The 22,534-nt window shown below is 40.0% G+C and overlaps 1 protein-coding gene across 3 annotated transcripts in view; it reads left to right on the top strand.

The window, feature by feature from the left end:
* LOC117369244 (acyl-coenzyme A synthetase ACSM3, mitochondrial-like) overlaps window positions 1-22,534 on the top strand; it is a 168,868-nt gene that overhangs the window by 95,632 nt on the left and 50,702 nt on the right. The window lies entirely within an intron of this gene.

Raw genomic sequence — 22,534 nt, 5'->3', positions numbered from 1 at the left:
CTCTTTTACAAAGCCGCGCTAGCGGCTGCGCTAACGGCCCCGAAGCCCATAGAGATTTAAAGGGCTTCAGGGCTGGCTGGGAGCAGCTTACTGGACCGGAGTGGAGTTGTGGGGTGTCCCGTGCTGACCCCGGAGTGAACGGCGGCGGCTTTTCCTTTCCTCCTGGCTGGTTGGCGGTGCATGCAGGCACTAGCAGAGACGGACCCCTGACGTCACCGGGTCCGTCTCCGATATTACTTAAAGCAGCCGCTGCTGTGACTGTGCTGGGAGCAGCTTACTGGACCGGAGTGGAGTTGTGGGGTGTCCCGTGCTGACCCCGGAGTGAACGGCGGCGGCTTTTCCTTTCCTCCTGGCTGGTTGGCGGTGCATGCAGGCACTAGCAGAGACGGACCCCTGACGTCACCGGGTCCGTCTCCGATATTACTTAAAGCAGCCGCTGCTGTGGTTGCGGCCGCAGCCGCGTGGCCGAAGGGGCGTGCCCTAAGGGGCACGCAAGGCCCCTTGGGAGCCCCTTAGGAGCCACGTGGAGACCGGGAGCCGGTAGTGGGAAATTCATATGGATTATTTAGATCCGGATCAGATCCTGCTCCCTATTATTGGATCCAAGAAGTATATATTCCTTAACTGCTGCAGTGAGGACGGCGTTGAAGTTTTTCTCTTTTCTTCTTTTTCTTAATAATGCCAAAAAGACGAGGAAGGAACGCCGGAGGAGCCTCCCGGCGACCCTTAACTCCAGTGGTTACTATTGATGATTTTCTCCGACGCCTACAACGGGAACAAGAAGGGTCGGGTGCTAGCGCATTGGGGATACCCCCGGAGAGTAGTACGGTGGGCTCCCCTGAGCATGAAGTTACTCTTAGCCCCGACGTTAGGACGCCACCCCTTCAACCCACGCCGCAAGCTACTAGCTCTCCACGGGACCAGAATCCACCTGAGGAGGTGGCTAGTTCTTTGTCCACAGAGGCTAGTATGGAGGGCTCGCTGAATATGACAACGGGACTTGCGACCGGGACAACAACAGAGGTTGGAGGAATACAAGACCACACTGAGGTAAAGCTAATTTCTGAACATTTAGATACTACACCATTACAACTTTTTTCACCTACAAAACCTCCTACAGTCACACTCGAAGCATTATGGGACTTGGTAGTGAATTTGGGGAATTCCTTAAATCCTCAAATAAAAAGTTTGCATAAAGAATTAAAAGAACAAAAGGAAGAAATAAAAGTTTTAAAGCAGGATATGTTACAATTTAAAACTGAGACACAAAATACAAATAAGGAGTTAATCTTACTGAAACAAAATCAAGATATGTTGGTTAAAGATAATATATTACTCAGGAAGAAGTTGGAAGTGCAGGAGAATAATGGTCGTATAAATAATTTGAGATTTATAAATTTTCCAAGAATCCTGTCAACTTCTCCTAGAGAAATGGTGAAAAGATATTTTATGGAAATTTTGGAAATTCCTGAAAACTCCTTACCTCCTCTTACAAGAGTGTATTACCTACCTGCTAAGCCCATATCCAAAGAAGAAGGGAAAGTTGAGGAACCCCGGGAGAGGTCAATGGACATTTCGGCAATACTGGAACAATCAGATAGGGAACTGGCTGTTCCAGCTACTCTCTTGTTGTCTGTCGCTTTGGCTCCAGACAAAGATTGGATATTAAAACTTTTCTTCAAAAACAGATCCAAAGACTTCCTGGGGCAGCATATTCAGATTTTTCCTGATGTCTCTAGAGAGACTCAGAAAAGAAGGAAAGAATTTTTAATTCTTAAGCCTGGAGTGACTCAAATAGGGGGTATTTTCTTTTTGAGATATCCATGTAAATGTGTAGTTAGATATTTATCATTTAAGTATATATTTACAGAGCCATCTCAGCTGATTAGCTTTATCTCAGTGAAACGTCTAGAAAAAGGAATAATAACAACATAACGTCTATTTAAGGTTAATTCCCTGCACTTTAGTCAGAAAAGGATTATATTTTTTTTTTTCTTATTTAACTAATTTGAATTATATTTGTTCTACTCTTAATTATGGATCTAATAATATTGAGGACTAGTGTGAGATCAGCTAGATTAGAAGTTCCTTGTAGTAATATTAATTTTGGAATGTTAATTTAATATGTTGTGTGATCTCACTTTACTGTACAAGATGTATATGCTTGGAAATTTTGTAAAAAAATTCTATAAATAAATAATAAAAAAAAAAAAAAAAAAAAAAAAAAGGGCTTCAGGGCTGTTGCCGCACAGCTTTGTAAAAGAGGCCGTAAGTTAATTCTAATTGAAATAGAAAAAAAAGATTATAAAATTAAAAATACATTTATACAAAGCAGCAACTGCAAATCTCTCCCCCAATGCTTGTACCAATATGATACTGAATACCCCGATTGGAAAAGCAATTATGCCAGTCCGAAAGATAAGTTTTTAACAGACTTCTAAATGTAATATATGAGAGTTCACTACATAATTCTAATGGCAACGAATTCTGCAGATAAGGTTCATAAGCAAAAAAAAAGCAGAATTACATGTAGAGGTTAAGCCCACTAAGTGGACTGAAGGTAAGGATAATTGATGGCCATTAGTAGAACGTAAATTTCTAGCTGGTCTATATGGGATCAAAAGATTAGCTAAATATTCTGGTTGCCCTGTCCGTAAAAAGTTAGAGTCAAAACTTTAAGCATTAGTCTTGACTTTATTGGAAGCCAATGAAAATCTTTCAGAAGCAGAGTGACATGGTTATATTCACCGGCGTTTGTATTTTGGATAGTCTGCAATGTTTTTTAATGCACAGTGTCTGCACGCAAAATGCCATAGTTACCACAGGATGCCACAGCGCATCCCGCAGTAACCCTTTTTAAGCTGTGGTAAACACATTTTAGTACTTCCTACAGCACCGTAACATGTTGGGTAGGTTTTGAAGTTATTTTGAAGTCTGAATATATCTACCTGGGCAAAACAAATGAACATTCCAACCAATCTGCAGTGAAGAGTCAAAACGACGAAAACAAGAAAAAACTGCAGATACGATGTACAAGGTGCAAAGTCTTTATTGGAGAAAATACAATGTAGCAATCCAAATAATGGTTCTCATATATGGAGACACAAGACCTGACACAGTCTGTGTTTCGGAAAGCACTCCTTCCCCAGGATGCTTAAATATAGAGAACCTTATAAAAGATAACTCAGGTAATCCATGAAAGACTTGCAACGTAATGCTCACCCTTTTTCTCCAAATGTATCTTGTGTAGCAATGTTAGGAAATTCTTTTTCATGGAGTCGGTGGTAGATGCCTGGAATGCCCTCCCGATGGAAGTGGTGGAGAGGAAAACGGTGATGGAATTCAAAAAAGCATGGGATAAACAGAGGATCTCTAATTAGAAAATGAAGAACATAAATTCAAGAGCTAAGGCTGGTACTTGACAGACTTGCACGGTCTGTGTCCCATATTTGATGATTTGGTATAGGATTGGGCTGGAGAAGACATCAATGTGAACTCCACTAACTTGGAACACGAGGATGTTACTGGCCAGACTTTATGGTAGATATTGTGCAAACAGGATGGTTGGATAGGCTGGAGTGAGCTTGGACGGCAAATTCAGCATTTGGAACCTAGGACAATACGAGGTGGACTTCAGTCAATGACCCAGAAATATCAAAGAGACAAGTTAATTTAATCATGTATTTTTAATAGGTATAACTATTGGGCAGACTGGATGGACCGTTCAGGTCTTTATCTGCCGTCATTTACTATGTTACTATGAACAATTGTGGTTAAATAGTTTAAGATTCAGATGGTAGCAGTTAGCATTAAAAAAAAAAAAAAAAAATACTGACCACTGCTGCTGCTGAAATTATGCCAAGATATTCAGTGATGGGCCACGTCTAAGTACTGGCATTAAACATCCATGCACTTGCAGAAGGCCAAAACTTAACCAGGTAAGTTAAACCAAAGACAGGAACATAAGAATTGCCGATGCTGGATCAGACCAGTGGTCCATCGTGCCCAACAGTCTGCTCCCGCAGTGGCCCCTAGGTCAAAGACCAGTGCCCTGAGACCAGCCCTACCTGCTAAGTGCAAGCTCCACTTCGACTCCGCCCCCTGGACCACACATATTTTACTTTTAGCAGTTAAAGGGGATATTCATTGAGATGAACATTCTCCTCAGCAACCACTCATCATGCATTAACCAGATAAGAGCCTCCCTTAACTGATTAACTCACTTTGAATATCAGCCATAACATTTTTCATCATTCCAACCAACAAAGTTTCAGGTTTATCAAAAAGTTTTCTTTTTTTTTTTTTTTAATGACTGATTTACTAGGGTCAGCAAGAAAAGTTAAACTGCACCTTAGGAACTGTTCTTTAGGTCTTCCAAATATTTGGCAATAGAAAGCCAAAGCCACCACCTCCTGAGGGTCATGATAGTGCTTACATCTGAAGTTCAGGCTATCAGCGGTATTTTGCTTTTGGCAAGATAGGCAGCAGAAAAAACGTTAGCTCTCTCTGCCAGCGCTATTTGGAAGATTTTGCGAGAGTGAGTAAGTTCAGCAGGGGCTGGACCCTGAGGCTCTTGACTGTTTATGACTGTTTATGGCCTATGATTGTACCTTTGTAAGGTATACAATATTATTGATGTTAACTCTATAATTTTTATTACGCTTGTGCTATTGAAATTATGTATGCTTCTTTTGTCATTCACTTGGGATCATAGATTCGATTTACTTGCTAAACTGCTTAGCACAGTCCCCCTCTTTTACAAAGACGCGCTAAGCGTTTTAACGCACAGCAATCATTTGCATGCGCTAAATCAGTTATCGTGTGCTAAATCGGCTACCGCACCTTAGTAAAGGGACCTAAGTATTAAAGTGGTTCACAATAAAAAGTAAAGATTATGCATGTTTAAACTCTACACTGCCTAGTACTATTGGCTAGAGCGGTTTATAAATATTTTAAATAAAGAAGGCAAAATTATAAATATTATAAATAAATATTTGAGGGGGCTTGTTAGTTTGGAGAAACGTGTGCTAACAAGACTAACTATACAGGCAGTCCCGGGTTAAGAATGAGTTACGTTTTTAAAGCTGTTCTTAAGTCAGACTTGTATGTAACTCGGAACTTGTAGATTTTAAGATTCTTTTTTTTTTTTTCAAATTCTTTATTCATTTCTCCATCTTACATCAAGAACATCATTTAAATCTTGAACACATCACTTGTATTTCTTCTAACATCATCTTAAAAACATAAATTTATACCCTCCCCACCCACCCTTCCCACAAATATTTTAATCAAAAATATCATATATTATATTCTTATCTATTGATCAAACCATTAATATAACTTTATACCCTCCCCCCTATGTATGAGAGTACTTTCAGTCTAATCATTGCAATAATTTGTCAATGGCCCCCAAATCTTTTTAAAATTGTTATAATTCCTTCTTTGTATGGCAATTGTTCTTTCCATTTTGTGAATGTGGCACAGCGAATTCCACCAGAAGGTATAGTTAAGTCTACTGTAATTTTTCCAATTACTAGTAATATGTTGTATGGCAACTCCTATCATGATCAATAAGTTTATTATTGCTTGATGAAATTAGACTTTTTGTACTCATTGACATACCGTTTATTATTGTATCATATGATAATGCTACATAGTTTTCTAATAAACAATTAATTTGAGACCAAATTGATTTCCAAAATGCCATGATAAAGGGACAATAGAATATTAAATATTAAAGTCCCTGCTTCCATATTACAATGCCAGCATCTATTAGACTTAGAGCTATCTAACTTTTGTAATCTAACTGGGGTCCAAAATGCTCTATGTAAAAGAAAAAACAAGTTTGTCTCATAGATGCAGACATCGTAGATCTCATTCTCCAAGACCAAATTTGTGGCCATTGAGACGCAGTAATTTGATGCTTTATCTCAATGCTCCAATGTCCCTAAGTCCATTTTTAGGTTTTTTATTTATAAATCCGTTTATCAATTTAAACCACTGCGCGGCCTAGTGACCCAAGAAGTCCACATGAAAGCATAAAAACTCTAGACCACAACTCTTCAACCGCCGGTCCGCAGGAAATTTTTGCCGGTCTGCGCAGGGCTGGCAAGATTGACTCCCTTCAATTTCCTGCCGGTCCACGCAGGGCCGGCAAGATCAACATCTGAAGTCTGCGCTGGACCGGAGAGATCTTGGGGAGCCTCCGACAGTGGCTTTCTCCCCTCTCTGCAGCTCTCCTTTACTTCCCAGCGCGATTCACGAAGGCAGCCTCGGGGCTTTTGCTGAGTTGCGGCTGCCTCTGATGATGCAACTTCCTCTTTCCTCAGAGGCGGCACGACCCAATAAAGGACCTGAGGCTGCCTTCCTGAATCGCTGCGCTGAGAAGTAAGGAGAGCTGCTGGGAGGGGAGAAAGCCACTATTGGAGGGTGGGAAGCTGCTGAGCAAGGGGAAACAGAGACAGCTGCTACTGGAGAGGGAGAAAGAAAGATGCTGCTGGGAGGGGAGGAGGGAAAGGAATCTGGGAAGCTGCTGAGTAAGGGAAAAAAAGGGACAGCTGCTACTGGAGAGGGAGAAGGAGAGATGCTGCTGGGAGGGGAGGAGGGAAAGGAGTCTGGGAAGCTGCTGGGCAAGGGAAAAGAAGGGACAGCTGCTACTGGAGAGGGAGAAGGAAAGATGCTGCTGGGAGGGGAGGAAGGGAAGAGAGTTACTGCTGGACAGGAGGAGGAGGGAAGGGAGAATGAAAAAAGGAAGAAAACAGCTGGCAGAGAGATTAGAGGAGGGGAAGGGGAGACACAAGCATGAGAAAGTAGAGAGATTGATGATAGGAAGGGGTCAGTAGAAAAATAAGCAGAGAGGGACGATGATAGATCTGGTGTAGGAGAGATAAAAATGAAGAGAGCAGTGAATGAATCATTTAAAAAGGAGAGAGGGGGCACAAGCTGGATGGAAAGGGGAGAGGGGCATAGAAAGAAGACATATACTATATGGAAGGGGGAGAGGACAGACAGTGGATGGAAGGGGCAGATGCTGGATTGAAGAGACAGAGAGGGCAGACGCTGGAAGGAAGAGAGTGAAAAGATGATTGAAAAGCAGAAACCAGAGACGACAAAAGGTAGAAAAAAATAATTTTATTTCTATTTTGTGATTAGAATATATCAGATTTGAAATATATATCCTGCTAGAGCTGGTGTTAGACATAACTGGGGACTGCAAAACCCAGGAAGTGCTTCTTTAGCTTCCAGCTGGCTTAGCGCGCTCTCTGACCAGGGGGCAGTTGCCCTAGTTGTACTCCCCTAAAACTATTCCAGTCATGTGTGACTGCAGTATTCTGTTAGCATGATATTTCTGTGTAGCATTCTGTAATAATTTGGCTTGTTCCGTTTTCTTGATAGTAGAGGGGATATATGTGAAGGGGAGGGGAGACAGGGGTTTTGTTGATCCTTGCTCTGAATTATTTGTATTTATAAAATGACAATTGTACAGAATATTGTTTCTTTTTATACTTTAATAAAATACATTCAATATAAAATCATAACTGAGGCTTGTGTGGATGGGATCAGATGATTTGTGGGGACCGAGCTCGTGGAGATGGGGCGGAAAAGGGGTTTTTAAATTTTAGTCCTAGTAGTTTGCCACAGGTGTAAAAGGGTTGAAGAACACTGCTCTAGACTATACTGATTATTGAGATTTTTCCATTCAGGGAACCCCTCCTGAATAGCCTGCTTCAGTTGCAACCATCTGAAACTTTGTGATTTATTAAGACCATGTTTATGTTGCATCTGTGAAAAGTCAAGCAGCTTACCATTTGAAATAACATCACCCAAAATTTGTATATCTGCAATCATCCAATGCTTTCAGATGACCTTAAATCCGCCAATTTGAATCTTGGAGTTTAACCACTTAGTTTGATTTGTTGATTTATGGATTGGAATAAGCGTTAAATTACTAACATATCAGTGTTTTCCATGTATCCATAAATATTCTGCTTTCTTTATATAATCTAGGCATTTTAATACTGAGGACATGACATAATCGTAAAGGGAACATGAGTCACCACTCCAACCATAACCAATCTGGGGTATTATCAATGAGCTCTTGGAGGACCCAATACATACCTGTCGTAAAATATAGGCTTGATGATACCATAGAAATTGGGAAAATTTACCCCACCCTCCGCAATATATTTTTTTAAAGATACTAAAGCAATTCTAGGAGTTTTGCCCAACCAAACAAATTTTGTAATAATACTATTTAACTTTTTGTAAAAAGGACCCCTTAAAAAAAACTGGTAACATTCCCATCTGATAACAAACCACAGGCAATATCATCATTTTAATAGTTTGAACTCTCCCCCACCAAGACAGATGTAATGATTCTATTGCTCACACATTTCTGTTACCTTCTGCAATAAAGATTTTTCATTCTCTTTCATTGTGTCTTTCAGCGTGTTTTTATCCAAATTCCCAAATATTTTAATCCATCTTCCTTCCATACAAAAGAAAATGAATCAAGTAATCCTTTTGTGCAATACACATTTAGTGGAAGAACTTCAGATTTACTCCAATTTATCTTATACCCTGAAAATTTTCCAAATTTCTCAATCAATTCTAGTAAGCATGGAATGGTTGTTTCTGGATTTCTCAAATGAAGCAAAATATCATCTGCATATGCAGAGACTTTGTATTCCCAGTCTGAATAAGGAATACCCTGTATCTTCTTTACTTGCTGAATAGCTAATAACAGGGGTTCCAAAACAATATCAAAAAGCAAAGGAGATAGGGGACAACCTTGTCTAACCCCCCTCCACAAATTAAAGTGTTATGAAAAATTATTATTAATATATAGTTTTGCAACAGGGGAGCTATACAATGTTTGAATCATTTGTATAAATCTTGAACCTATTCCAAACCATTCCATAGCTTGATACATGAAGGTCCATTCTACCCGATCAAAGGCTTTCTCTGCATCTAAGGACACAGAAAAAGCCGGATCTTTCATGGCTTTTGTTAAATTTAACATATGAAAAACCAATCTGGTGTTATTAGATGAATGTCTCCCAGCAATGAATCCAGTTTGGTGCTTATCAATAATAAAAGGGAGAGCCTTGGCCAAGCGTAAAGCCAATGTCTTAGCCAAAAGTTTCCATCAACATTAATTAAGGATATAGGCCTGTAATTTGAAACCAATGTAGGATCTTTATTTGACTTTGGCAAAACTATTGTCAATGATTCTGTCATAGTACCTGTAATGCAACCCTTATTTAGTTGAGTCTGATATAATTTCAATAAATGAGGTAATAGGGTAATTTGAAATGATTTATAAAATTCTACCGTGAAACCATCCCCACCTGGAGCGGATCCAACTCTAAGAGACTTCAACGCTGTTTCTAATTCTTTTAATGATATAGGCTCCTCTAAACTTTTTTTAATATGTTCAGGAATTTTCAGTCCCTCAATCAGATTCAAAAATTCTATACCATCTTTTTCTCTATTTTCATAAGGCTCAGAAGAATATAGGTCTTTATAAAAATTTAGAAACTGATTCAAAATGTTTCCAATTTGAGTATGTGTCTCATTTTACTCATCCTTTATAGCAATAATTTTTGTTCTTCTTTTCTTCGCTTTAAGATAATTTACCAATAATCTTCCCGCCTTATTTGAATTTCCATAATACAAAGTTTGTTGGGAAAACACATCTTTCCTTACAAATTTTGATGATATCTCATTATATTTACCCTTTGCTTTCAATAAAGTATTTTGCTCCCAAGGTATTTTGCTCCCACTTATCAGCTAATTTAATTTCCAAATGTTTAATTTCTTTTTCCAAGGGGGGTGCTGTTGAGCCAGGAAGCAAGATGGCCGCATAGTCTCCTTTCTCCTCTAAACGCACCAAATCATCGACTCGGAGCAAGCTTTTAAAGTTGCTTTTTTCTGGCAAACTCTGTCTCTAACAACTTATGAGATGTCCGCTAATAAATCTAATAAAGCTGAGACCTCTCCGACTCAATCCACCGGATCTAAGCGCTCCAAGCACGATCCTCCCTCGCCGGAGAAACCGTCAACTAGTAAGTCCCTGCAGGCTTCATCCAACGCAGTTTTAGATGAGCTTCGGGCTCTTAAAGATCTTATTACCAAGCAATACGATATTAAATGCGAAATGAAAGCTGAAATAAACTCTCTCACCGCTTCCTGCTGCCTGCACGGCACGTGTCGACTCTCTAGAAAACAGAGCTGACATGGCGGCGCTTTCCTTTGCACAATTTGAAACGCAAGTACAACAGCGTTTTTAAAAAATGGATCAAGACTTGGAGGATCTCTGTAATCGTAATCGTCGTAACAATATTAGAATAATCGGATTACAGGAGAATTCTGAAGGATCGGATCTAATTAAATTTCTCACTGACTCTTTGCCGAAGTTGTTAAACATCACCACAGATCTCCCGCTTCAGTTTGAGCGGGCTCACAGAACACCATCTTCACCGAAGCCGGGATTTACAAGACCGAGGCCGATTGTGGCTAAACTATTACAATATCCTCAAGCTCTCCAGATTTTAACTGCTGCCAAAACACAAAAAAATTTAACTTACGCTGACAAGAAATTCATAATTGTTCCCGACCTCGCCAAGACCACGGCACGGAAACGAAAGTCCTTTCTAGACCTGCGTGCACGGCTGAAATCCATAGGGGCTCGTTATGGATTACAGTATCCGGCCCGAATGATCGTGACCCTCAACAACTCAACAAGGCACTTCGAGTCACCTGAGCTCCTTCAATCATTTCTGGATAATCTGCAATCGCAAGGAATGTCATCTACCTGAGTCTCTTTCTCAGACCTACGGCTTAATGCTTCCTATTTTCTTCACCCTACCTGCTAAAGGAGATCATAATAACCCTTCTCTCTGATCTATTTTACATTGATACAGACTCTATATCTATTTTCATCACGACAGGAGAACCACTATTCACCTAACTTTCCGATGTTCACTTTTCTTCTTCACTGACTTGACGGCCGGACTCAGTCAGCCTCTACACTGCTCTACGAATGACTCCTGCCCCTGCCATTTTATTGTTGGGACTTTACTTTACTGCCTACATGTTACTTTTCATTGTGACTTGCTGAATGGGTTAATATCTGTCGGATTCATTTCTCTTTTCCATATACCTGCATTTTTTTAATTCTCTTCTCTTCTTGCATACATATCTTTGTTATTCCACTTCCTACTTTACTGTCTCTTCTCACTTATTCTAATGCTTTTTTGTAGACTCATGATTGTGTATCGCTGTTCATTGACTCTTCTTCATCTCCCTTTCTTTATTCTTCCTTGCAGTGCTATAGCTATAGAACTAGTCCACTCCATATATTCATATCTACTCTAATTTAATCCTTACTCTCTGTCTCTATATTCATACGTCACCCTTGATTACTGTCTTCTTGTCACTCTCAGGTACACAATGGTTGTTCTGCATTTATATCTGATTATCATATTTACACAGCACTTCCAACTAGAATCTCTAATCCTTATTATTCCTGGTTTTTTATTTTCTTCACTTCAGATAATTTCACGTTCATTATGAAACATATGTTGATTGCTATATGCACTAGTGCTTGTTTGATAGTCACCTAATGAAATTTCAACTCAATTATTTGTCTCAGGGTTCCATCTCTTTGCCTTTGACACTCTCACATATACTATGATTACTATATGTCAGTTGTTGATCACTGTAACTATGTGCATATGTCTCTTTTATGCTGATTCACTCCTATTTTTGAAAATAAGGGATGAATGAGAGAGACTAGAGAATGACTAGAGGAAGCATACAATGATTATTGTATACCTACGACTGATTAAGATAATTTTTTAGCACCTCTAACTAAATTTGACTAATTTTTGTCTTAATGAGAGATGATCTTTCTTTTTCTTAATGCAGGACTTGATATTCTTTACCTCAGATACTCTAATATTTCTTTTATTACATGCCAGGATTATTGTATACTGCTATTTGAAATTTTGGTTATAGTTACATAGAGAAATTTCAGATAAGATATTTATCTCCTGTTTTTACGAGAAGATTTATACCACACATGGATTCCTTTATTTTTCAACCTCTTCCAATTTCACTTAACAAACATTTTGATTTAATTATGGGTTACTACAACAAATTTTGTATATAAAAAATGACTGTTAGATTGATTAGCTTTAATGAAAAAGGAGGAAGACAAAAAAAAAAAAATATAAAAAAAAATTAAAAAAAAAAAACCAGCTCTCGGGTAAGAAATTCAATTTGTTTCCTTTCCATTTTACTTTTAACTCTCTCCGTTTCAGCTGTCTCCAATCTTTTTTCAATATTATTTGTTTTAATTTGAGCCTGCTCCATCCTCTTAGTAAGAACAGACATTTCCTCCGTAAGATCATTCACTTTCTTGGCTGTATCCAAAATGATCTATTTCTTTCAACTCCCTCATAATATCACTATCGCCATTTTTTGATGTTGATGTTTTAAACGGCGTCTCTGGCTCCGGTTTTGCTCGTTTTACACTCGCAGAAGATATAAACACGGAATCGCTCTTACTCTGCTTTCCCGAAGCCATTATATGATCTTACCCTTTCTTTAAAAAACTAATTAAAACTTTTCGAGTGATTTATCACTTTCAGGGTCTAACGATGCAGAGCTCACTCACTATCCGACTTTCTCCATGCGCGACCAAGCCACGTCCCCACCCGATTTTAAGATTCTTGCTGCTTACCTCTGCTCCCAGCTGACAAAAGGAACAACTATCCCTGCCCGTGTTCCCTGTAAGGTACAGCATGCACAACCACACACTGTTCTTAATGTGGCTTTGCATCATTCCTGAATCTGCTGCCGGAGAAGTCTATGCCACTGGAAATACTGCTCAGTGAAATCAAATGAAGCTGCAACCGTGTTCTTAAGTACGAATCGTACTTATGTTGGATGACTGTAATTCAAAAGTACTCACTAGCAGAACAGTACTGTTCTGCAGCAGATCCTTGATTCAGACCAATACCTCACACATTGAGCATTCTGGTGCTTGGAGTGCCATCTTCTGGAAAAAAATGTTAAACAAAGATCCATCGTACTGTTAACCAGGATTACACGGCACTCTTTTTTCAGCACCAGGGAAATTAGCCAGCAAAGGCTGTTGTATCAAAAACTTCCTGTCAAGGATAAAAGATCTAGCTACAAGAAGCACTCCTCCATCTCTTCAAATAATAATGTGGCATAAGAAAAATAGCCATGATCTTAGTAGAATCTAAATTAGAGAATGACATGGGGACAAATATTTCCCAGACCCCGTGGGAACTCATTTTCATACCCTGCCCCCATGAGTTCTTTTCCTGTCCCTGTCCCATTCCTGCAAGCTTTGTCCTCATCTGCACAAGCCTCAAACACTTTAAAATCATAAGTGTTCAAGGCTTGTGCAGTTAAGGCAGAGCTTACAGAAACGGGGCAGGGACAGTGACAAAACTCGTGGAAATGGGGACATTGAGTTCCTGTGGGGACGAATTTGTCCCCGTGTCATTCTCTAATCTAAATTTCATCTCTCATCTGTTTCTCTACCTCTACGATTTCAGTCCTCACAAAACGGCAAAACAGTGTCATTCATGGGACCCTTGTGAAATAAAAACATCTCCTCCAAAATAGGACCCACTTTACTCTTTCCTGGGATAGAAGACCCACCACAGATATGGCAGCCATCGTCCTCTCTCCTTTCTTGGTCTGCACGTCTCACCTCTACCAAAAAGTAGGGATGGAACCGGAGGAAACAGATGAGGGTAGGTTTACAAAGAAGCAATTGAATGGAGAGTTCCTTCAGTCAATCTTTATTAATACAAATCCATTGGGCCATGCCCAGGAAATGGATCCAACTGACTGTAGCAGCTTTCCTGCATGAAGAAACTGAATGACTCTGCAATTGCTTATGGTTTTCATATAAACTGACTCCTTATCTCAAGAAAGATATATAGGTGCCAGAAAAGGTTCAAAGAACAGCGACCAAGATGATAAAGGGGATGGAACTCCTCTCGTATGAGGAAAGACTAAAATGGTTAGGACTCTTCAGTTTGGAAAAGAGATGGCTAAGGGGAGATATGATTGAAGTCTACAAAATCCTGAGTGGAGTAGAACGGGTACAAGTGGATCGATTTTTCATTCTGTCAAAAATTACAAAGACTAGGGGACACTCGATAAAGTTACAGGGAAATACTTTTAAAAAACCAATAGGAGGAAATATTTTCTCACTCAAGAGAATAGTTAAGCTCTGAAACGTGTTGCCAGAGGATGTGGTAAGATCGGATAGCGTAGCTGGTTTTAAGAAAGGTTTGGACAATTTCCTGGAGGAAAGGTCCATAGTCTGTTATTGAGAAAGACATGGGGGAAGACACTGCTTACCCTGGATCGTTAGCATGGAATGTTGCTACTCTTTGGGTTTTGGCCAGGTAGTAGGGACCTGGATTGACCACCATGAGAACAGACTACTGGGCTTGATGGACCATTGGTCTGACCTATTGGTCTTATGTCCTTATGGAACATGAAAGATGTACTGAATGCTTTCTGGGATGCAACAGAAAAAAAACATTGAAATAATTATAAACAAACATTGATGGAGCTCAAATACAGTAGAACACAGAGTGTAGTCCGGGTAATCAAAAATTTGGATAACTGGATGTTAATTTTTTTCTTTAGTTTTTAATTTAAAAAAATACATTCAGCATCCCGATTTTTGGAAGCAACCATCATCCTTTTGCCTAAACCAGAGATCTTCAGTCTGTACAAACTATAGATCAGTTTAACTTTTAAATTTGGACTATAAAATATTTGCAAAACTCTTGGTACTTAAACAAGAAAATATCATGACTTTAATCTTTGGAGATCAAGTTGGATCTCTGAGAAAAAGTGTTAAGTGTGCACATGGTACAAGATTATTTTGCCATATGCTTCAATTCCACCCTGTTAAATGCCAGCCAATGCTGGTTGTTTCGCTGGATGCAGAAAAAGGTTTTGACAGGGTAGAATGGAATTATTTATTTTGTGTCCATGAATATCTTGGTTTTCCAATAGAGTTTGTACAGGTGGTCTTTTATACAATCAACCAACAGCTAGGCTCATAGTTAATGATTCTATCTCACAATTCATGTTACATAGGGGTACTCAGCAAGGGTGCCCAATGCCACCCTTTTTATTTAATCTTACTTTAGGGCCATTATTGTCAGGAATTAGGTCACAATATTCTATAAAGGGTAATGTTATGATCTGGAATTTAAAATATCAGCCTATGTTGATATTATTCTGTTATATTTGTCTGAAAAGTATTCACTTTCATCTCTAATCCAACTGATAACTCGCTTCTCTCTTTTATCTGGGTTCAGAGTAAACTGGGATAAGTCAGAACTTATGTCCCTTAATGACAAGTGTATACCTTTTACTATTTCCTCATATCCTTTTAGATGGGTCAAGTCTGGTCTCAAATGTTTAGGGATTTATTTTGATAGAGATCTTCCTTCCACCTCGGTTAATTATGGGGAAAAACTCTAATTAAAATCAAAGAAGTGTTATCCATTTGGTCCCCTCTTAATCTTTCATGGTGGGGAAGATTAGAAACTTTAAAAATGACTGATCCCCAAAATTATATACATGTGCAGCTATATGATGGGAGGTGCAGCTATACGATGGGAGGGATATTATTGAAGGAGAGTACCCAAGAAAGGGACTTTGGGGTAATGGTTTACATGACAATGAAGCCGACGGCACAGTGCGCAGCGGCCGCTAAGAAGGCAAATAGAATGCTAGGCATAATCAAGAAGGGTATTACAATCAGAACGAAAGAAGTTATCCTGCCGTTGTATCGGGCGATGGTGCGTCTGCATCTGGAGTACTGCGTCCAATATTGGTCGCTGTACCTTAAGAAAGATATGGCGTTACTCGAGAGGATTCAGAGGAGAGCGACACGTCTGATAAAAGGTATGGGAAAACTTTCATACGCTGAGAGATTGGAAAAACTGGGACTCTTCCCTGGAGAAGGGGATATGATAGAGACTTACAAGATCGTGAAAGGCATAGAGAGAGTGGAGAGGGACAGATTTTTCAAACTTTCGAAAAATAAAAGAACAAGAGGGCATTTGGAAAAGTTGAAAGGGGACAGATTCAAAACCAATGCTAGGAAGTTCTTCTTCACCCAACGTGTGGTGGACACCTGGAATGCGCTTCCAGAGGACGTAATAGGGCAGCATACGGTACTGGGGTTCAAGAAAGGATTGGACAATTTCCTGCTGGAAAAGGGGATAGAGGGGTATAGATAGAGGATTACAGTTCAGGTCCTGGACCTGTTGGGCCACCACATGTGCGGACTGCTGGGCACGTTGGACCTCTGGTCTGACCCAGCGGAGGCACTGCTTATGTTCTTATGTTTCTGTTACTATTTCCTTATTCCTTCTATAAACAATTGGAAAGATTGATGTCCTTATTTTTATGGATTATATCCTACTGATATCACAGCTTGATTAAATATTAATTAAAATATTTTTATGGAACCACCTAGAATTTCCTTGGTAAAACTAAAAGTCCTAGAAGAGTAAGAACAACACATACCCATTATGTTACTTGATGGTTGGACAATCGCTGTTGCAATTACCAACATATATTTTAAAAAAGCAACCTAAAAGCCACTAAAGATTGTGGGAGAGTTAAGTTTCCCAACCTATTGTTACATCATAAATCCTTTATAATGAAACAAGGTGCAGAATGGTTAAGCTCTATTGATTTTTCTAATGCACCCTCCATTGTTTACACCTATAATCAACTATTGTTACTCCTGTCCCTCTCTTCTTCTTATTATTGGAACATCCTACTTGAAGAAATTGTCCTATAACCCCATTGTGTCTATTACTGTTAAGATTCTTCAAGACTTAGATAAGCAATTTGAACATCTATGGATGTTATTGTCCTTTTTGGTATAATAAAAATACCGTATATTGTTTTCAAGTATCACGGAGATCTTGGCAGAGTAGGGATATTTGGGACATTCAGTCTTTATGTGATTCGAAGCATGAGTTTCTCATGTTCAGTGATCTACAAAATAAATAGCATTTCCTAAACTCACATTTTTATCAATGGTTGCAATTGAAATCTGCTATTAAGAAATCTAAAATTCAGTTTAAACACGTAGATTGCTGCCCAACAAGTTTGTCACTTTCTAAGCAATTTATTACTTTAGGTCATACTGCATTTCTTTTAAATTGTTCAAGAGCATTTTACCTAATCAGGCATCAGCACTGAAAAAAGCAAGGGAAAGTGATATTGGTGCTAGTATTACTAGTGAGGAATGGGAGTCAATTTGGTGTAACCCGTTTCATATTTCTCATCCTGCTTCTATTACGCAGGTTAATTTTTCTGATGCATAGAGCACAATGGACCCCACTCAAATCTTATATTGACACAAAACTCTCAAAATTATGTTGGTCATATAATTCTGGTCTTTGTCAAATGATCTAACCAAACCGTATCGACCATTCCCAGATCCTGATGCATACTATAGCTATCAACCTTGTAATCTCCCTGGGATGCCCAGGCTAATTTTTTGTTGTAGACTGCCTAGAACTGAAAGGTATTGGCGGGATAGAAGACATCAATGTAATGTAATTTAAAGTACTGTATCTTCTTTTCCAATGTCCACTTGTTAAATCCTTCTGGATCTGTTTGGACTACTGCTGTATTTTATGCTGTTTTTCTCATGTCTGTGTATCTTATTATATGCTCATGCTGTTTGTATGATTTATATTTTTTTTCAAAAGTAAACACCGACTTAAAAATAAAAATTGTCTTATAGGTATACTGTACTGTTGCGCAATGTTTTGGGGTGGTAACTTAAGTAATGCAACAAAGTGTTTCTGTTAGAACTTTTTCGATGTATCAAAGTTCGCATGCTATCTCCATTTTTAAAAAAAACTGATATCCAGGAATGAAATTTCATTCTGTTCAATTCTATAAGTGAATTGAATATTAGGGTCAAAGCAAGTGAAGTTGTGACAAAAATAGTTGTAATATATCCTTTAGGCCCCTCCAAAACAAAATCACATCATCAATAAACCTTTTCTACATAATTACATGCTAGTCATGTAGAAGCAGGCAATGGCTGGAGCCACTGTGGCTCCCATAGCTACTCCCTTGATTTGGAGATAAATATCTTCCTCAAACACAAAATAATTGTTGGAAATAACCTTTTTAGCTAATGATCTTCTTCTGATTGTTTTTCAGTGGACAGATCCATTTGGCCAACCAAGTAATAAGTTACAACATCTAGGGTGCCCTGTTGAGGTACATTAGTGTATAAAGATACAACATCCATCGTCACCATGAGGACATCTTCCAGATTGTAAAAAATGAGATGAATCTCTAACATATCACTTCAAACTAACACATGGTTTTAAATAGAAATCCATGTCCTGGGATAGGGGCTCCAATTACGAGCCCCCTCCCAAAACAACAGGGTGCCCTGGAGGCCTGGTCAAGGACTTATGAACTAGAGAATGACATAGGGACAAATTTTTCCCCATACCCGCAGAAACTCAATTTCTTTGTCTGTCTCTGTCCCATTCCTGTAAGCTCTGCCAAGGAGCCCCTCAGAGGAGAAAAGCCCATACAAGACTGGCAATCTGGACTCGGAGGAAAGCCACTGCTAGGCCTTTCTTCAGGCCGTCTTATAGGAGCTCCAGAATATGAGGAACCAATGGAATACAGATTCACCAGTCTCTGGCCATATCACATCTGATAACATCTCCAAGCTTTAAGTGCTAAAAATAACTTATTCTAAATCGGGAAAATCCAAGATGGATAATGGCCAATATTCCTAGAAAAGAGCTGGTAAAAACCCAAGCCCTCAAAAATGGTGCTTTTAAGTGGGGGGCAGGGAAGGCATGCAGGGAAACCACCCCAAACTCCCTTTTACAGAAACCCGCCCATCAAATCACTGATTCAGACTGTTAGCCTGTACTAACTGTGATATGTGCTTACTGGGAAACACTGCTGAAAGAGATGAAACAGCTTACAGGGAGATCCCCTGCCTTAGGAAGCAGGCGAGCTGGACTTCAAAACTTCAGACTGCCCCACCAGCCAGACTTCCACAGCCGGGTGCCTCTGCCACCCTCAGACACGCCATGAGGACACCTGGCAGAGGAACGCAGTCTGGCTCCAATCCTGAGAACAACTCCATGGAGCCACACAGCCTGTGCTCGACCCACTAGTGGACGAACATGGGGTGAGCCAGCTCTCAAAAGGGAAAAATGCTCGGAGCTCTTACCCAAAATGAAGGCTGTCCAGAGGATGCACTGAGAAGCAGCCAAATCCCTAGAAGCAGACTTTTTCCAAAGGTCTGCAATCTCTTGCAGTCAGAGCTGTCTCCATGGGGAACCTCTGCAGAACAAACAAACACACTGAATTTAGAGAAAAACACGAGCAAAAAAGACAAAGCTCCTAGTCTGGCTTGAAGGAAAGAAACTGGTTCCTGAGGGAACCGTGCTGAGGTAAGAGGGGTGGAGCTTAAGTCTCTGAAATTTGAGGCTTCCTACAAGTTCTGGCAGGTATAGGAAAATAACCCAACGGTCCCAGAATAAAGTGGGACTGTACAAGAAAGAAGCATTTGGGGGGGACACCAAAATGAAAATGTTTAGTCTCAATACCAGGCAATGTGTGGCTTAACACACAGACCAACGATGGTGAGCAACTTGGCAGCTGGGCTTCAATGCTAAAAAATGTAAGGTAATGCACCTGGGTAAGAAAAACCCACACAGAACTTATGTACTAAATGGTGAGACCTTGGTCAGGACCACTGCGGAACGTGATCTAGGGGTGATCATTAGTGATGACATGAAGGCTGCCAATCAAGTGGAGAAGGCTTCCTCCAGGGCAAGACAAATGATGGGTCGTATCCGTAGGGGTTTCGTCAGCAGAAGACCTGAAGTCATGATGCCGTTATACAGATCCATGGTGAGACCTCACTTGGAGTATTGTGTTCAATTCAGGAGACCACATTTCTGGAAGGATGTGCTGAGAATCGAGTCAGTCCAGCGAATGGCCACCAGGATGGTCTTGGGGCTCAAGGATCTCACGTATGAAGAAAGACTAAATAAACTGCGGCTGTACTCACTTGAGGAACGAAGAGAGAGAGGAGACATGATTGAAACGTTTAAGTACATCACGGGACGTATCGAGTCGGAAGATGATATCTTCTGTCTCATGGGACCCTCGACCACCAGAGGGCATCCGCTGAAAATCAGGGGAGGGAAGTTTCATACCGACCCCAGAAAGTACTTCTTCACCGAAAGAGTGGTGGATCATTGGAACAAACTCCCACTGCAGGTAATTGAGGCCAGCAGCGTGTCAGATTTTAAGAGAAAATGGAATACTCACGTAGGATCCCTAAGGGAGTGAATTCGGGGGGGGGGGTGTATTTGGAATAGGCAGACTTGGTGGGCTATAGCCCTTTTCTGCCATCATTTTCTATGTTTCTAACCTTACTTCATTCCTACAGTAGTGTGATGATGGCACCTTTGGGTTGTCATGATGCTTTACAGTAACAGGGATGTGGATGATTATGAAGATCAAGTGATAAATACAGGCAGATCCTAGAGGAACGACGAAAAAACAGGGGAAAACAATACCACAAATACAAATATGCAGGAACCAGAGTGGAATTGTCCAGATAGGAATGATGTGCAACAAAAGTGTCCTCCAATCTGTCAGGTAATATGACGATCTTTATTGTTCAAACATCAAAACGATACATTCACCACCAACTCAATGACTCGACATGTACATGTTTCGGCCATCAGGCCTGCCTCAGGAGTCTTAAAAATCGCGAATGATAACATGCAAATTATGCAGATTTGACCAAGAACCAATCAAAATGGAGTATCATACCGCATATGATACGAGCGCTGTGAACTGATCCCGTGCATCTAATTATAAAAAAAACTTGAAGCGATCCAATTTGAAGCTACCTAAAACGTTTTAGGTAGCTTCAAATTGGATCGCTTCAAGTTTTTTTTATAATTAGATGCACGGGATCAGTTCACAGCGCTCGTATCATATGCGGTATGATACTCCATTTTGATTGGTTCTTGGTCAAATCTGCATAATTTGCATGTTATCATTCGCGATTTTTAAGACTCCTGAGGCAGGCCTGATGGCCGAAACATGTACATGTCGAGTCATTGAGTTGGTGAATGTATCGTTTTGATGTTTGAACAATAAAGATCATCATATTACCAGACGGATTGGAGGACAATTTTGTTGCACATCATTCCTATCTGGACAATTCCACTCTGGTTCCTGCAGATCCTAGAGGAAAACACATTCTAATCTACCAAATGCCTAAGAAGGAAGGGCAGGGAAGATATTTATCTTTGAGCAGAAGAATGGTCCTAAACACATACCAGAAGTAGAATGGCTCATTAAGAAGTGAATAACCTTGAATAGTTTAGACAAAACCCAGACTTTGTTTTTAAAAATCAATAAGCCAAGCCAAGTAAATTAGAAAACAATCACCATCTTTATAATACAATTGCTTTAAACTCATATGTAGTTACAACATAAAAACCGCATAAAAAGACACATATAAAAGGTTTCATAGTGTAGGTGTCTTAGTATTATAATCATACAGACTGCTAGAAAGTCATGAAAAATTCACCACTGAGGGATTAAAGTTGCAAAAACTTTAAAACATCTTTTTTACATGTACTTATATGCAATATGGGTCCGTTACCCAATAGCTAAAGGACTCAGAAGGCCCAGATTCTATAAAAGACACCCAAAATTAGGTGCCTAGATCAGCATGCCTAACTGATCTAGGTGCCCGACTTATTTTAAAAGTTTAATCAGGGCCGATGAGCAATATCATCTCATAATTGACCGAAATGAAAATTGTGTGGTAGACGCCAACAACTTTCAGGCAGGTGACTAGTCCAAGATGCCTACCAGAAAATGGGCATGATTAGAGGTGGAATGTTGGTGTGTTTTGCACCTAGGCACCTAAATAAGACTTAGGCGATAGTACTGTATTTTCCCAAAAATAAGACAGTGTCATTAATTTTGGGCCCAAAAAATGCACTAGGTCTTATTTTCAGGGTAAGTCTTATTTTTTTCATGTACATGATCATCTCTCCCTTCCTCTCCTTCACCCCAATTCTTCCTTTTTCCTTTCTCTCCCCCACATGTACAGCATCTTTCCTCCCCTCTCACCCATACCCTTGTGCCTTCCCTCTGCAGCATCTTTCTATCCTTTCCTCCACCCCTCATGCAGCAGAACCTTTGTTTTGCCCAGCTTCTAGCCTTCCCTTCCTCCCTCCCATCCCTTGTGCAGCAGAACCCTTAAGCAGCCCCAGCCCGCCGCCAAACCCCCGCTGACCCTCCCATTCTTCCATTTCTCCCTCCCATCTGAAACCCGCCAACTGCGAGTCCTACATACCTCCAATCCAAGGCAGCACTCTAAACAGGCTGTTTGCGGCCTTCTCCCGCCAGG

The sequence above is a fragment of the Geotrypetes seraphini genome, chromosome 11 (assembly GCF_902459505.1).
Source record: "Geotrypetes seraphini chromosome 11, aGeoSer1.1, whole genome shotgun sequence".
NCBI lineage: Eukaryota > Metazoa > Chordata > Amphibia > Gymnophiona > Dermophiidae > Geotrypetes > Geotrypetes seraphini.
The sequence above is the reverse complement of the archived record's forward strand: the minus strand, read 5'-3'. Positions and strand labels throughout refer to the sequence as shown.